The following is a 17,370-nucleotide window of genomic DNA, read 5'->3' on the forward strand; positions in this document are numbered from 1 at the left end:
GACCCTCCGTGGAGCATCCCACGGTGAAGTGCCATATTTATGTTGGCAATATATGCGAAAGAATTAGGTTCATAAAACTCGACGGCCACACAAAAACTCTCAAGAACCGCTGTTTTGTAGGGCCAGTTTTATTTATGCAACTGCAAGCTGAAGTCAAGTTGTCTGCTTTTTCCTATGTTCAAAACAATATTTCCTTTGTAGCTGTAATGACTGAAAAAGATTTATGACTTGAAAGTACGTTGCCACTATCGCTGAATGATTCTCATGTTTTACCTATTTTTACTACAGTGCGTTGTTTGTTTTTTTGGTCCAGTGGTTGGAATCCAGTCACACAACACTACACAGCCAGTGTGTGCAACGTGGCATGGCTCCTGCTGGCCCATAGAAGACAAACTAAGCTGAAAGACATGCTGCACTAAAAGAATTTTCTCCTATTAAACACATAGAAGATTCTTTATTTCTATTTATCCAAAAACATAAGGGCAGTTTTTGTACTAGAAACTTAATCTTGCTCAGTGTAGAAGGTCAACCTCTACTGAGCAAAGGAAAAATGACCACGGCACTGAATAATGATCTCCACCTCTTTGGTGACTGGTGTTGGTGTTAGGTGTTGAAAAGGACAAAGGTCACGAGTAACAAATTCATGTATCATATTTACTTTTCCTTGTAAAGAGGCACTTTGAAATTCAAACAAGGAACAGTATATTGCTATCTGTGTGTAGGTATGGCTGTAGTTAAAGTCTTGAAAAACGTGAGAGAAGTGGAGGATTTTTTTGGGGGGTGAGCGACATGTTTCATCAAGAGGAAGACATCCTTACAACTCTGACCGAGCGGGATGTAGAATCTAAAGTACAAAAATAATTGTACTGTAACTCTACTGTATAGGAATACTGTAACTCTAAACTGCAGAGAACACCCCATCTCACCCACCCCAGCATGTCCACCTCCAGGGGGAGCCCCAACCAGCAGCATAACCAGCAGCATAACCAGCAGGCGGTTACTCATAAAATAAACACAAAATTCAGGCTGAAGACTTTACCTGCCCTTTGAGCCAGGGAAGGAAATGCAGACAGGAAGGCTGTTTTTTTTTTTTACCTCTTTTCCCATATTCTCTGTAGGTAGGGAAAACAATAACATAAACCGTCACAGCCTGGAATATAATCACAAAATACAACTTTCTGCACACTGCAGAATGGACAGAATGGACACTCAATTAAAAGGTTGGTGTGGCATCTCCATAAAGGTGACCTTTGACACTGCATTTCCCCTCCAAATCAACACTCTCCTCACACACTCTGCTCAAGCCAACAGGGAGCCTGGAGTTTCTGCAAATGAACGATCTGTCAGGAGGCTGTTTATATCCTCTCTCCCGCTCCTTTATTTAACACTCTCGCATTAAAAGGGAAGAGCTTTTTAATTAGCTATGGACTCTCCTATTTTAATCAACTCACAAGCGGAGTCCAGCTGTGACAGCCTTGACAGGCGAAGACTGGTGACGTTCTGACTGCCGGCAGACTGCCGCCCCCCTACATCCTCCCAAAAAAAAAAAGGGAGAGGCGACCAGTGAATTTGCAGTCTCGACTACAAAATACAAGTTAGTGAGATAGATGGGTTTAGAATTAAAGTGTAACAGCCTCCCTCGTCCCATGGCTAGAAAACTGTTTAAGTTTAATTGAGTTTTTTAGCTCTTAAATATAGACAACTTGTCATTTTTTTTAAATCTTCCTTCATGTGTGCAGGAGTGTTGGTGCAACAAGACACTTATAATTGTGAAACCATTTAATGTGTTTTATACTTGCCTGCTCAGTCTCATAAGTTTTGCATTTAGCATCTGCTGTAGCCTGCCTTTAGTCCGACATGAAAGTAGCAGGAAGTATGCTGCCTAGAGACATTTTCTCTTATCTGTAACCTAGTCTATATCCTATTGTCAATCATGTTGATGGACAGGTAATCAATGAATGAAACTGTAAAAAAACAACAACGGCCCACCCCTCTGGTACACAAGCCTTAGTGTGTTAGTGATGGGGTTAAGAGGACAGATAATGTATACCATATGTTTAACTCTGTATAAAGATGTTACTTTAGTTACCCAATCGCCTTTTGCATCGCATGCTGGAACTGGCCCAGATCTCAGAAACAAGTCTGCCTGAGCTCCAGTGTCTTGTGTTCGATAACCTTAGCACTATCCCTGCCTTACAGTTAGATACCCGATTTCAGCTTAGCTAAGACTGATTGCCATGTATCTATCTTTTTAAACATTTTTTAAATCATTCTCTTCCCATGCCAATGGCATCATGTGATCGCAAGAGCTAAAGTCCAACCTAGCAGAGTTATGCAAACATTCATGTCGTCATGCCAGAGAATCTACAGAAAGCCAGGCTAAAGAAAACCAAGGACCAACCATGATTCTGACAGAAGCTATAGTGACACCTCTAATGAAAACAGTTTTTGTTTTTTCTTTACATTGTACCATTAAAGCCCTTGCAAACATTTGATCATGCCAGCCTTTGTGCCAAAGTGTACAGGATGTAGTGCACTTGACATGTTAATTGATAGTCTTGCTACATCATTTGCGCCATCATCCCTCAGTTCATCCGCTGAGCTGTCTTTTATCCCTGGAGTGGCTTTAAGCTCTCAACTAAAGACACAACGACACTGAAAAGTGTAACAGAGGTTCTTGTTTCAGCTATTTGATGTAGCTGCCAGGCAGCCAGTGGGGTACTTTGAATTTAATTTCATCTATTCAAGATGCAGCTTTTATTTACATGACAAGACTGAACAGATTGCATCGGCCTTGGAAAAGATAAATGAAAGAAGAAAAACTTGGACAAATTAAAGCAGTTATCTGCCAAACATTGTAATGCAATTAAAACAAGAGAGCTGTTGAGTACAAAATGTTAGTCCACTCACTTCAACCATCAGTGACTTTTTGATCTTTTATTACACATAGGAGAGTAGCCTACTGTTACACTATGATGTGCAATCTGTTCGCCTCTCATATTGTCATGCAAATACATTAGCTTAGGAGATGGGTCCCTCCACAGTGCTCTCAGTGGACAACACTCATTAAACTAATTACACATTGAACCTAAACTGAGTGGAGCGTAATGAGCTATGTGATATTCACAAGAAACTTATGCCACTGGGAACAGGCCAATGGAAATTTATGATGCCACCATTCCACACCTGCCTGAAACTCACACCCAGTGAAAACATAATACACTTCTTCCAACTATTCGAGCAGTTTGTAAATTTGAGCTGTCTGGACTGCTGGAGGGTAAAAACCAGCCGAATCATTCCCAGTCCAAAAGATTATAGATTAAACATATTCAGTTCTGTAACCTGGCACAGCCCTGCTTTCCTCTAGTGACCTTACAAATCCAGGTTGAGTTTCATACTGTTCGCCTGTGAAGCGAATAAGAAGCAAAGGCAGAACCTCTCACTGTGTGTCAAATTGTTTGTATACTTACACTTGCCTCATAACATTATCACGGGTTTACTATCAGAATAATGAATGATTTGATCAATTGGTAGTTATGTTTGGTTGCATACTCTATACTACCTACATGAGCTACTGTTGATGGCTAGATGACATCAGAAGGTTAACTGGGTTCATTCAACTGTCTGTACTGATTGGTGCCGCAAAATGCTGGTGAAACATCTCTACTGTTGCATACAAGCATGCAGTGTTTGATCAATAAACTTCTCTGGCATTCAGCTGAAGCAAAAAAATGAGGCACCCATATGGTTAGGCCCCCTAACACCCTGACAGTGCTGGTCAGGCTGCTACACATTAACATCTTCTTGGCTGTGGTCAGGCTCAGTCCTTGTCCTTGGCTCTGAGGCTACAACTGCAATAGAAAACTCTGGGCCCTCCTAGACCTAAAACTGGTCATTATTTAGCTGTCCTGACATCCAAAAGCTGAACTCAAATCTGCAGCCGTGTTTGAGCCACAGTGATCGGTGACATAGTAAACAGGGCCATGTTGTTGTTACCTTTCACAGTGTGAACAGCTAGGTTGACTGTCACGTTTAAATTCAGCCACTTTCCTACTGCTAGAGAAGCGAGCTTACTGCACAGCTGGCAGAAGCACGCACAAAGTGCTATGTAGTTGTGGGATACGCGGTTGCCACAGGGCCAGTTGTCCTTCTGCTCTAGATGGGGAAAGCTAACATAAGCACCACTGCGTGTATTAATGACTGATTTAAGTTTTAAAGCAGAGACAATGCATTTACCATTTCTAAAACGATCCCCTTTATAAAAGTTAATGAATTAAGCAACATCGTTTATTTTCTCAAGCTTTATTGTGTTACAGCCTCTAACATTTCTGCGTGTCTGTATGTGTGTGTGTGGATAGAAAACATTTAATCCTCTGTGCACTCCATGCAACCTTCTGAGAAGCACAAAGAATTAATTCATTGCTACTTTTATACATTGCTAATAAATTTGCACTGCTATGTTTATTACACCACACACTGAGGAAAGGGTATCACATTTCATTTGGCAGGACTGTTTGTTAAAATGTTTTATTTCATTACAAACTCTCTAATTTGCTGGCTCAAGTTCTGAGGCTTTAAGCCACCCTGCTTGCTCTTATTTTTTTCTCCTCCTCACTTCACTAAAACGTATCCAGACTGGCTGTGTTAGTATGTGCTGGAAGTTTTCCATGCATCATAATTGTTTCGCTAATTTACTATGCTAATTGAGTAATTAATTCGGGAACAGGAGATTAGAAGGGGGCAAAAATACAGAAATAAATAAACAAGTAAAGCGTTGAGTGTTACCGCCGGGGCTAACGTTTTGTTCTGACATTAGGGATGCAAACTGACTCAAATACTCCAGCATGTTTTGCTTCCTTTGCCCAAGGCTAGCTGGTTGATGTGCTTGGTGTGCAGGCACAGAGTTAGCGTCGCTAACTTCTCACCATGAGACTTGCAAACATTCAGCCACTAACTGCATGCTACAACGCATCAATTGAACTCCAGCAGTGTGGTCAAACTTAATAGTCATCACAGCGTACACTTCTAGAGATTTAGTTGCTGTTTTATTGCTGAGCACCTTAAACTGAACACATAAAGGAAGAGGTCATTCGTGTGTCAACTTAATTTCAACATTTGCAGAGAAGTTTCATGAAGCAGAGAAACAGAAGGTAGTTTAAATATGCCTGCAGAACAGGCAGGAGGAAACGTCTAAAGATAGAGACAGTAGAAGCCTGTGGCAGAGAAATAAAGCTATAAATTACAAGCATGATAAAGTCAGTCTTTCTAAAATACCAGTGATAAAACCCTCTTTGAGTGTTCCTATACATACACCTGCAACTCCATGCAAACACCAGGCTGACAGGATCTTATGTGTCTGCAGTCTTTCCTCTTTTTACTCTGTTAACCTTTAACCCTTCAAAAAATGCATTGAATGACAAATTAACAGAAGCTTTTTATTTTAAGCTGCAAATATATATTGAGTTTTTCAGTTAATAAAATGACTTTGAGTGGCTGTGGTGTAATTGATACTGCAAACCACAAGATGGCACCCATACTGTGCACAGCCCAAAAGGTATCATCTGCTGCACATTGAAAAACAACCTGCCATGATGTCTTCATTGTGGATTCCAAAAAGGCTAATGTGTATCAAATGTGTGCATGCCTGTTCAATTGTACAGCCAGGAAGAAGCAAAAGCAATTATAATAGAAACTTTTAAGCAGCAACGTCTGAGCATAAAGACACCACATTTGATCCAGTATAGATTTGAACTTGTCCAGCACCTGCTCTATTTACCTGATTTAGCACTTTCAGATTACTACCTCTTCCCCAAGTTAGACGATCTCTGTGTTTTTCATTGTGACAGTATTAACGTCATGGCTCGACCACTTTATAAGGTTTTAGGATGCCTCAATTTACTGGACTAAGCATGAAGGCATCTGTAACTAACATGTTTTAGTAAAAATGAATCCCACATTATTGCACTATGACAGAACAGAGACTACAATTTGCAGACAGTCACTCATTCAGCTGTTCCTTCATGTGTCCACCAAGGGGCAGAGTTGAGGTGTGGAAAAAGTGGCGAATAAGTAGGACTGGTTCATTTTACTGTCAGTGTGTTGAACAATCAAAACCAATGGTCCAGACACAGACCATTTAACTTATATCTCTCCTTGCGGTGGCAGAAAAGATAGAAGTCTCCCATTGTGGAGAGTGTGGAAAATTACAAATCTTATCAGTGGTAACGAACACAACGGAGTGCCAGCTGTGACTGGAAGTGAGCTGGTGGCCTACTGCCCAGTACCCACCCATAAAACAGTACAGTGTTTTTGTGTCTATGAGCTGCAGTACACACACTGTGCAGTGACATCAGGCCTTGGATACGCACAGACCTGCCTGGTGATGCCTCTGTTTCTCTGTGTGTCTGTACTGCTGATGCTTTATGGAGGTAAAGCTTTAGAGTACAGTGCTGTATGGCTCTTTCATGTACCCAACATTAAAGGCCTTTCAATGACATTAGCCAGGTTCTATTTACTGTTGAGTGCATGGTCAGAGCAGATGTCCTCCCTGGTAATATATTAAGGTATATGAATCACAGGAAGCACGTCGGACTAGAGGAGTGTTTGACAGTTTTTCAAATCATTACCAAACTATGGAGAGACACATTAATACACATATAATACAGGCTTAGTCAGAGCCCATTCATCAACAAATGCTGCACTGTAAAACATCCACGTATTACACATCAAAGAATAAAGATAGAGACAAGTTTCACAAAGTGAGTCTTAAAATACCCAGTTCATTCTTTAATCCTCCCTCAATCCTCCTCCCTTTGTTCCTGCCTTAATTTCAAAATTCTTTATTTGTTTATTTCTTTTTCTGTTAAATCATATCCTACTTTCTGGATAATGTAAGACTCCACTGTCTGGCTAAGGAGGACATATTTAATATGACTTTTTGATAAAGATTCTTAGTCATCCAGGTTTTTTCTTTTAACATTCAGGAGCTTAAAGCAGGGCAACTTAGACCCGTTTAGTGTTCCTTGTAGATGTTTTACATTTACTTTTTATTGAACTCCTCTTTGCAACAATCATAACTTGTTGTTTTACACATAACTTGATGCTTTAAATATAATGTTACTGTCCCTGGTGAGCAAGTACACTGTGAGTTTACAAATTCTCCCCTCCTCATATCCGCATTATTTTTGGTTGTACTGATACCCATTTAACTTCAAGCTGTTACAGGAAAACAGTCAGGCAGGATGGTGCGGAACTAACAAGAAAACCAAACACTTTTTGATCTGCAGTGGTACAACCTACTGGATACACAAGACGTATGTGCCCCTTAGTCATTCCCTATGTAGAAACTGTATTGCACAACGTGCATGAGAAACAGCCATGGGAAACTGCAAACCAATGGCCGGCCAACCCAGATTCACTATGGAAGGAAAACATATGTTCTGGACTAAAAGCAGAGGTCACCATAACAAAATCTATAACTTAGCAATATGGGAAGATGTCCCTCAAATGTCAAATGGAACACAATTAGTGTGGTTTCCCTCATAGTAATATGCCCCGGGGAGTGTAACTCATCCCATACATACATAACATAAAACAGATGTACAACAAAGGAAATGACCATATAGGGAAGAACGTAAATGTTTGGAATCCATTTTCCATCTTGAAAATATAAATGTTACTAACAGAGTTCATATATCCACTTTTATAGGTCTGATGTGTATCTATTAACTTTATAACAATGACTCAGTATTCCTTAAACCAGCAGGTATATAGTGTTGTAAAAGTATACAAATAAATTGTCCCTGGAAAAATAATGCCATGAAAAATTAAATGTATGCCAAAAGAAAAAAACGTTTTTTTTATTAAAATAATAACACTGAAAAGTAAATGTAAACCTCATTTGTGTTGTGTCATATACAGCATAATATACACAGGCTCGCTCTATTTCTGCGATCTGCTTAGATCACAATGGCCAACTAAAGTCCTGACAAAAACAAAAATTATTTGCAGATATCAGAGCCCTTGTTGTCTGCTTCATTACAGCTTTTAATGGGTCTGAGTCATGGCAAACAATCAGTGTTTGCGCTGTTGTCCTCTTTCTAATGTAATTAAACTGGCAGCACAGACAAAAGGGTAATGAACAGTGGCTGTTGTGAGGAAGGTCAGCGACAAGCTTAACGGGAGGAAAAAAGTGTCTGAAATAGAGATAGGAAGGAGAGAGGTGTGTGAGTGACAATCTGAACAGTAGGGCAGATCCACTTACGGATTGATGTACCACAGTGTCTCATGTCCAAATCTATATGGCCCTTTTAATCCAATGAAAAATGAGAAGTGTGCTGTAACTTTGTTAGAAGTGGGTAATGCAGCCAGGGGAAATGGAACAGGGGCCAGATTTGCAGGCCTCCTCCACATTCAGTGTAAGGGCTAATCTGATTTGCAATACGCTAGCTCTGAGACTAATATCTGCTTGCATCACCCAAAGCCCATAAGGAGAGATTAAATAAACATGATGGACAGTTTTTGGAGGGCCTATTATTAACTGTGACGTCTGTTTAGCATGTGTTTGTATACATGTTCAACTTATTACCATCAAATTTGGGGTTTTAGACTCTAAACGTGTGGCCCTCTCTTACACATTTTCATGAGTTACTTATCCTTTTAAAATAAAACCTACATACTGTTCACAGACTGAGCAATTGCATTTGATACTATATAGCAATAGAAAGTATGAAAATATGATGACCATTCAAGTATGATGAAAACCCACATGGTATCCATCTGAGGTTTGGCTCACACCAAGAAAATGATAGGAGGCTCATGTGGAAACCTAACTTCATCAATCAGTATTACTGCCACCAGTAAGTAATGCTTTTCAAATAACCTGGATGAGTGAAGGCGGTTAAACTAAGCAAAAGCTTGCAAGAAAAGACAGATTTCCCAATTTCTTCAGAGTGGTGCATCTCACCTGTCAAAGGCGGATTACATGCATGAGAGCGTATATTTATTATGCTGTCTGGATATGAGTCCAAGGATATCTGTGATGAAGTCAGCATATTATTTCAACTGTGAATCGATGTTTTTGAACTAAAAAAGGCATATCTAAGTGTTTGATGATGTTGATGTGCCAAAACCTCTTAGCACAAATTAATTTTTATTAAAGAAAACATCCCCATCCTAAAATAAAGATTATTTCCTCCAGGTGAAGTGATTAGAAGCTTTCTGCAGTGGTATGAATGTTCTCGGATACTATTAAATATGAACGACTGCAAAAGACACTAAAACAATATTTAGATTTTCAACTGTTACATGTGCAACAAAGAAAAAACTGATTTAAATACAAAATTAACCCACAAGCGGTTTAATTATTCAAGATCCCATTTAAGTCCACTGTAGTAATGCGATGTCCATTGTCCATTTTTGCAGAAATTAATAACAAGCCCATTTAAAAGTAGTTACACTATTGGTCACTGCCAGAAATATTGGTGTTGCTACTGTTTATGAATCTATTAATACCTGCCTCTGCACGTGTGCTCAGTTCATAGAACATAATAGCGCTGCATACATGGTGTTGATGTGGACACTTTCCAACAACAGCCGTGTGTCCACTTATCCAGTTCCTCCCATCTCAGCCTCCCTCTTCTGCTCAGTGATTAATAAGGAGAGTGAGTGGAATTAGTCTATCAGCAGGCTGAGGGAGAAGATGAAAATATTTACAGAGCTCCCAGGAAGGGATTTCATTAGGAGTTGCCTTCATGTCGACAAAGAGTGGGGGTGCTCTGAAACTTGACCCTGTGTGTCAAGTCACTTGTTTTAAATGCCTTAATGACATCAACAGAACTGAAATCAGGCATAAAATAAGATGATTTTACTCTAACAAGGATAAACAGCACAAACAATAAAATGGGAATTAAACCGCCTCAGAACATGAGAAGCTAAAATATGGTACAGGGCTTAAAATATCCAGGGAACTAACGCATAACCCCACTGAGACAGCATGATTGAAGCTACAGTAGGCACATTAACTGTCTCTCAAGGGTAAAAACATCCACCCATACAGAAAAATCGGTAAGCATCAGTCTTTTGCCTAATGTTTCTCACTTTGGTATACGTTGATTGGCATAAGGAACCCCGCTGCTTTGTTATTTCCTCTGGCTCTTTTTTCTGCCATCCACTCCGGCATTCTCAGGGGGGGTTAACTGACCTCAGAAATGCACAGTACAAGCACCCATGGGGCAGCTGAAAGCCACTGTGAGTATTAGGGGAAAACAAGTGCATGCATCTTATGACCAATTTAGGAGCTTTGACTTCAATCCATAACCGTAATGGTACGAAAGCAAATATTTTATTGTGCCAGCACATACATTTATTAGTTTACTCAGAATCAAATGACACATGGCTGGATGACAGGATGCTTAATAAAGCTGACTAACTAACCAATGAAGACAACAAATTAATGCCAAAAATGCAACACTGTATAACTAATTTTGCAATGTATAGTAATAAAGAGTTGAAATTACAAATGTTTTGTGTAGGTCCAATGTGTTTATTTTTGTTCTGTGAAGTCTGTTGCCATGATGTATTCGTCAGTCGTGTGGGGGAAAGAAGCATTGCTGCCACTGAAAACACACTTAGTCATTTTGGCTCCAGTTGGGGAATTCCTTGGCTTGATTCCCAAAACACTGACTAAGTTGTTCATTGAAAGGAGAGGACATAATCCAACATGCTCAGCAGCATATTGTTTACACAACGTCTAAACAATACATGCAAGTTTAGTATTTCATTTAGTGACGAGTTTGGATTAAAGTTTAAAAAGAGCAGTTACTATCCAGTATTGATTGGATGTATTACCACCCCCCCCTCCCCACACACACTCACGTTCATGTAATCAGTTGTAATATAAGATTTTTTTTTTTTCTATCAACATCTACTCACATAAAGGAATCTATAGCTGCTCCCACTTGTCACTAAGGATCAAGTTATGTATTGAAATGCAATACAAACATTGGGACAGAAAATAAAATTAGAAATAAGCTCCACCTTTCAGGGACTCTGTGCCGATTACAAGACCTTGGTATGACTAACTGGCACCCCTTTAACACACACAGCCAAGACAAACTCCCTGAGCAAGGCCACTTCTCAAAATGCTGGGAATGGGCTGGTAGACAAAATGTCCAAAAAATTATTCAATTTAAGTAGGCAGACACATCAGGGACTCATGACTACATACTTTCAGGTACTAGAGACATGACTACATACACGTACATATATTAAGTATTTGTTTTTCTCCTATCATTGCCTGTCATCTGCAGATTTGTGCACATAGCAGCACTGAAGGAACAGGCAGATGACTGGAACACAGTTCTTGACCTGTTACTAACCGGAGGTCAAGTGAACCTAGTGTCCCAGAGCAGGATGACGAAAGAGACTACTGGAAAATGGCCATTTATGTTTTTAGATGTTAAGTTGCATTTAATATTAGCACGTAACAGCAGTCTGGCATGTTCTTGTAAAAGGTTACTGCCGCCATTTACTGAGTCATGGCTCTTATGGTACACATGGGATAAAGATGTGAATACTGAGTACCAGAAAATGTACTACTAGCAATTCTGTGGAGTTCTGTGTCATAGTACAAGGAACTAGAGGTCGACTGATATGGGTTTTTCTATGTAACAGTCAAGAAATTACAAAAGATACACAATATGGCTCAATTTTTTTTTCCAACTTATGTCTCTCCAATCTGCATTTTGTCTGCACAAAATCACATGTGGTGCTGGCATTCCACTGCATAAGGATTATGTTTCTGTTCATCCATTACAATGCAATTGTTAAAACTTTATTTAGTAGTTTATCACCATGTATTCTACAATGCCATTATTTAATGCACATAGGACAAAGTTAACTGGTGTAAATTGCTATTGCAATCAAATGTGTTCACAAAAATAAAAGTATTTATACATTTCAGACCTACTTTGCTGCATTAGGCCCATGCAGCCTACACAGTCCAGTAGCAATGACATTATAGTTACAACTTGCCGCACTTAAAAAAAGCAAAAAAAGTCTCACACACAAACGCTGACATGCACGCACACATGTGTAAACGGGAGAGCTGCCCCGCTCTACATGCGACCTTTGAGAGAAAGTAAATTCTCGGCTATCAATAAAGTTGTCGCCACATAATATGAAGGCATTTTAGAATTTACAATAGACAGTCTTTACAATAGACAGGACAGAACCCACCTGTAAACACAGCTGATTTACAGTGTGCTTTCCTCACACAGGTGTTCCACAATGGCACTGTGCTGTCCGCAGGTGCAGAAAGCTGTCTATTAGTTTCCTATTAAAAAAATGACCAAGCAATCAGTCAACCTCTGCAAGGAACAGCATAAACAATAATCAAAGTCTCCTTTTAAGGAAAGAACCATATTTCTTTTTGGATGTGCATTTATGATTTTATTAGCTTCCCATCCCCTCTTTTTGACCGGTTCTTACAGCACTGGATGTAATGTACGCACATGACCTCTTTTAGGAACACCATACAAGTACTGCATAGCATTCCCTGAGCCTCAAATCTCTGAGGGGACCTCTAAGGTTCTGCTCTATGATGAACATATTGCTCTGTAATTATTTTAGCGAGTTTATTAGTTACACAGTTGAACTTTTAGTTCTACAACATCCTCAAGGTACACACTACAGATTCACATGTTACGATAGTTCATGATTGTATGACATAAAATAAACTTTTAAACTACCACTAGCTGCACGGACTGTTGACACAAGGCATTCATGTTTTTACCACCTAAACTCGCAACACCTCATTGCACAAAAGTGACATCTTAGATCAATCTATTCACTCCCATTTATTAAAGTCTATGCATATGAGGAAGAAACGCTCTCTTAGATGGGCTTTGGTCTTATCATGACAAACATGCAGGTAAGAGATGTTTTTTAAGCAGGTGTCTATTACTCTTACAGAAGGCCTGCAAAAATGTAGTAGTTGAGCTGCAACTCAAAACAAACTAGAAAGTGTGCCTTCCAGCTTACTTGTACTACTTTAGTATCATTGTTTTACATAAATTATACCCAGATAAAATTAAAAACCATTTAACAAAGAATGGTTGTTTATTTGTTATATGACAGAGTTGTCAGAGGCTAAACCATTTCCTCAGAATAGATCTGTGAAACAGACTAATCTGTTTGTTACTACAAGGATGAAGGCTTGACAAAATATTGCCAGCATGGATTGGGTCAACATCTTCCCGGAGGACAGAGGTGTTTATACGGAACGGAGAGCCCCAGTGCTATTGACTCAGCTGAGACCAACAAACTTCCCAGCAGACCCGGAAATCACTGCAGCATCAGGGGGAGTTTGAAAGGGAAGTGGGTACATGCTGAGATACAGTACAAAACATTTTAAAAAGCTATTCAGCTTTGCCCAAATGATTATTTGTTACAAACGTGTTATATTTTTGTGTGTTTTTTATGTTACATATAACTCTTCTTAATATTGTCCTGTCTGGTTAGGGCTCTGTATTTTTTTAAACAAGCAACTGGGGTCATGGGTGAGAAAAACAACGCAAAGCTGTTCACATACTGTTTACACAAGGAAAGCCTGGCAGGGGATAAGAAGAGGTTCCAGACTCTTAGTACACCAATGTGTGCATGAAACTACATGTGCGTCAACACACACACACACACACACTGAACTTTACAATAGCAGTGAGAGCATACGCACGCAGCCTCCTATGGACACACACAAAGAACTTCTATTCACTTCAAAGTGGTAGTAACAGCAATAGCAAAAAGTAAACATTTGACTTAATACATCCATACAGACAACGCACTGCTGAAGTACAGGGAAAGTAAACGATATATCATAGAACTAAAGAACAAAAAGGCAGATTTATTTGTTTATCTGTGCCTGAGATGTCTAAATATGAAGACAAATCACTTTAATACAGAAACAAACCTACACTTCCTAGCTCGAAGGCAACCTAGCTCTTCCTCCATTATCTTAGTCTATGACGCTCCTTTGCCCGACTTAAGAGTACCTTAAGGAAGCGAAATACATCTGCATGACAGCTCTCTGTTTTATTGAATTCGAATATCATCCAACAGATAAAGCTCAGAGGACTGGAAGGAAGCATGAATGCATTTTTATCCTCCACAGATCAAATAAAGAGCTTAAAATATTCATGGGAGAGGTTACACTAAAGAAGAAGTTGCAAGCCTCCCTCAGCACCCCGCTCCCTCCCAATGTTTCCATCCCTCCCTGCATGTGGATGTAAAAAGGCAACCTTGGGAAGCTCAGACCTAAACAATGTAGCCTCCAAGAGGCCCGTTTGAGGCCTTCCCACCACTTTCCTTCCAATCTCCCTGACACTTCCTGTTTGTGTAAAAGATTCGTCTTTGACATATCTGTTGTTTTGCTCCGATTGAGAGGAGTGTTGCGGCCACATAATTATACATATCCAGGGTTGACCTCTGGGTCAGAGATTTCCATGATGTTAAGCGGGAACTGAGACTTAAGTGTAAAGGTCAATCTAAAACCAGTGTACTTACAGGTTACCCACAGTACCAACTAACTAATAAACACGGTCGATGTGACAAAACACACTCTGTGTTCTATTACTCTTTGTCCACGTCTTGCTTGTCCTCCCACACAACCACATTTTGAGTCGGCTCATGTGGGCAACAACACTAACAAGGCATCTCCACTCAGTGTGAAAGAGGCAGTAAATATTTTCTGAGCCTTGGCTGCACCAGAGGGATGGTCCTCAAGCTGTCCTTGACACCTACGCAGCACACTGTGAAAATAAAAGGCTTGTTACGGTCTCACTGGACACTTCCCTTTTGAGCTGTCTGAGAGTGAGATATGCAGCACATATGTCAGTGGGCCAAACCTACAGATACAGATTTTTGACAAAACTTGGCAGTACTGAGTGTCCAGTAGACAAAATACATGTCATGATGTGTTCTGGTCAGATAGTTATCTCCAACATCATAAAAACTCTTAAGATTTTATAGCATCCCAGACCAGATGTAAATCAGCTACAGTATTTAGCACTGACAACTAAACCACAGCGCTCCCTGTTATAAACAGTCTTTAAAGGCTGTTCTATATAATCATCTACATTTTAAACATACCATTTAAGGTAATTGTTCCAATTAAGTTGATAAATTTCCAATCTGTCTCAACATCAGTGTGTGTTCCTTGACATATACTCTGCATTTAATGTGAGTGCTGTCTAGTAGGTGCACTTACATGTACTACTTAAAGAATGTATCCACACAGATAGATGAATAGCATTATGATAACATAATATATCATGATTCCAGGACATTAGGGTGGTAGAAATGTGTTCTGTAGCCAACAGATATGAGATTTATGATGAGTTTAGAGCTGACTTCATCCCTGCCAGTATTTAGCAGTAAAATAGCATATGAAGCACTGATAACAATGTTTCCTCCACACAGGGAACATTAGCCTACATGTGAATGGTGTGGTAGAAGAAAGACTTATAGGAGGTGCAAAAGTGCAGAAAGTGATGGAGTGGAAAGTTTCCTCTACAGAAATATTATGCGGCACCAGAAACTGTTCAGATACAAGACTATGCACATAACTGTGTCTTCATCACACGGTATTAGAATTAGAAATGTTTGCTGTCATTGTATTAGAACAACAAGATAATTGCTAAAATGATGCTGGTGCCTCATCAATTAATTTTCAAAATGCTATTTATGGCAAAATAGATATAAACACATTAAGTAAATACAACTAAGAAACATAACTGGGACATTAATCTGCATGCCCTTTAGCCTTTGTTGATGATCATACAAAAATATTACTTTTGCCAGTTAAATCAAGCAAAAAGCATACTGACCTGGCAGGCTTAATACATAATATTATTTCATACATTAAGCACAGTTTGTAGTGCATCATAATTTGCATTAGAGCATCTTTTGCAGCAACGATTACCAACATACAGTTAAGATCTAGAAGACAAGAAATACTCAGAGCTGAGCAGCAAAAATGACAAAATAAGGCAGGTATTATGAAACACTGATAGTAGGGGCCACAACTCCCTACCACAGCCAACATTCAGGCAGTACAAAGACACTTATTTCAGCAATATTAAAGGAAATATGATACGATTAATCCTAATGTTGAAGAAAAACTAACATAAACTGTAATCAAATGGCAGCAATAACAAGAATATACAGCCCACAGAAATCACTTAAATTACAAGCGAGTCAGAAGCAGCTCCTACCTTAATAAAGGGTGAAACCAGGTGATCCACAGATGTTTGTAAAACTCATCCTGGTGTCCAATTTTGACTGCAGGTGCAGTAAATCCTCCTCAGAATTGAAATCCAGGTTCAAAATCCACCAAAGGAGCTCCAAACATGGACGTCCCAAACGACCTAAAAACACGCAGGTGAGCTAGCTAGGTTAGCAAGAAGGTTAGCAAGAAACACAATTAGCTGCGTGCGTTTATGATACTTTCAGGGCAATTTTAGTATCTCTACCTCACACTGTTGTCGTGTTATTAGCGGAAGCGGGATCATAGTTTGAACAGTCCGCCAAACAGGCAGGATAAAACTCTTTTAGCGGCGTGCGAATGATCGGCTAAGTGTAGCGCGTCGGCGGCACTCCTGGTACGTCGTGACGTTACGTACGCAGGACGCAGCGACGCAGCGACGCAGACAGAAAAAAAATGTTACGTTGACAGGTAGGAGTTTTATTGTTTGAGGATATGACCAATGAAGAAAGTAATAAGTAATAAGAAGAAAGAAAAAAAATAAATAATAAAAACTGTATCATAATCTTTTATTAATGTGTTCAAACAGCATAGCACCATCTTTAGCATCATATATAGCATCACAATAAGAAATGTAGCACGCTACATGGCATTTTTATCAATGTATCTCGTGCATGTTGCTGCCATCCATCCTTCCAGGAACATCTTTAAAACTCTTCTTCTGGGTTCCTCAGCTGCTCCCAGTCCAGCTGGAATATACAATTCTTCCAAAGGGCCTCTGTCCAACTGGGCTTGCCTGGTAGATGCCTGAACTGATCCACCTGTCCTGGATTTAACAAATTCTTGCCTAATTTTGGAGAATGGTCTCAGTCATACTGTGGAAAAAATTATTTCAGCTCCCAGTGTTCACACTTTTGTCATAACCTAACCGTCTCTTTTCCCTTCACTCATGACAAGGTTGAACTCCACTACCTCCGATTCACCCTCAGATTTCAAAATGCTGATCTGCATTCCAATCACATCGATAAAGAAACATCTGCACAAAGTGTCATGGCCAGTACACTTAGTCAAATGTGCTTGTCAAAAATGTGCAGGATTGTTTTGTCAGCTTA

This window comes from Parambassis ranga, chromosome 20 (assembly GCF_900634625.1).
Source record: "Parambassis ranga chromosome 20, fParRan2.1, whole genome shotgun sequence".
NCBI classification, from domain to species: domain Eukaryota; kingdom Metazoa; phylum Chordata; class Actinopteri; family Ambassidae; genus Parambassis; species Parambassis ranga.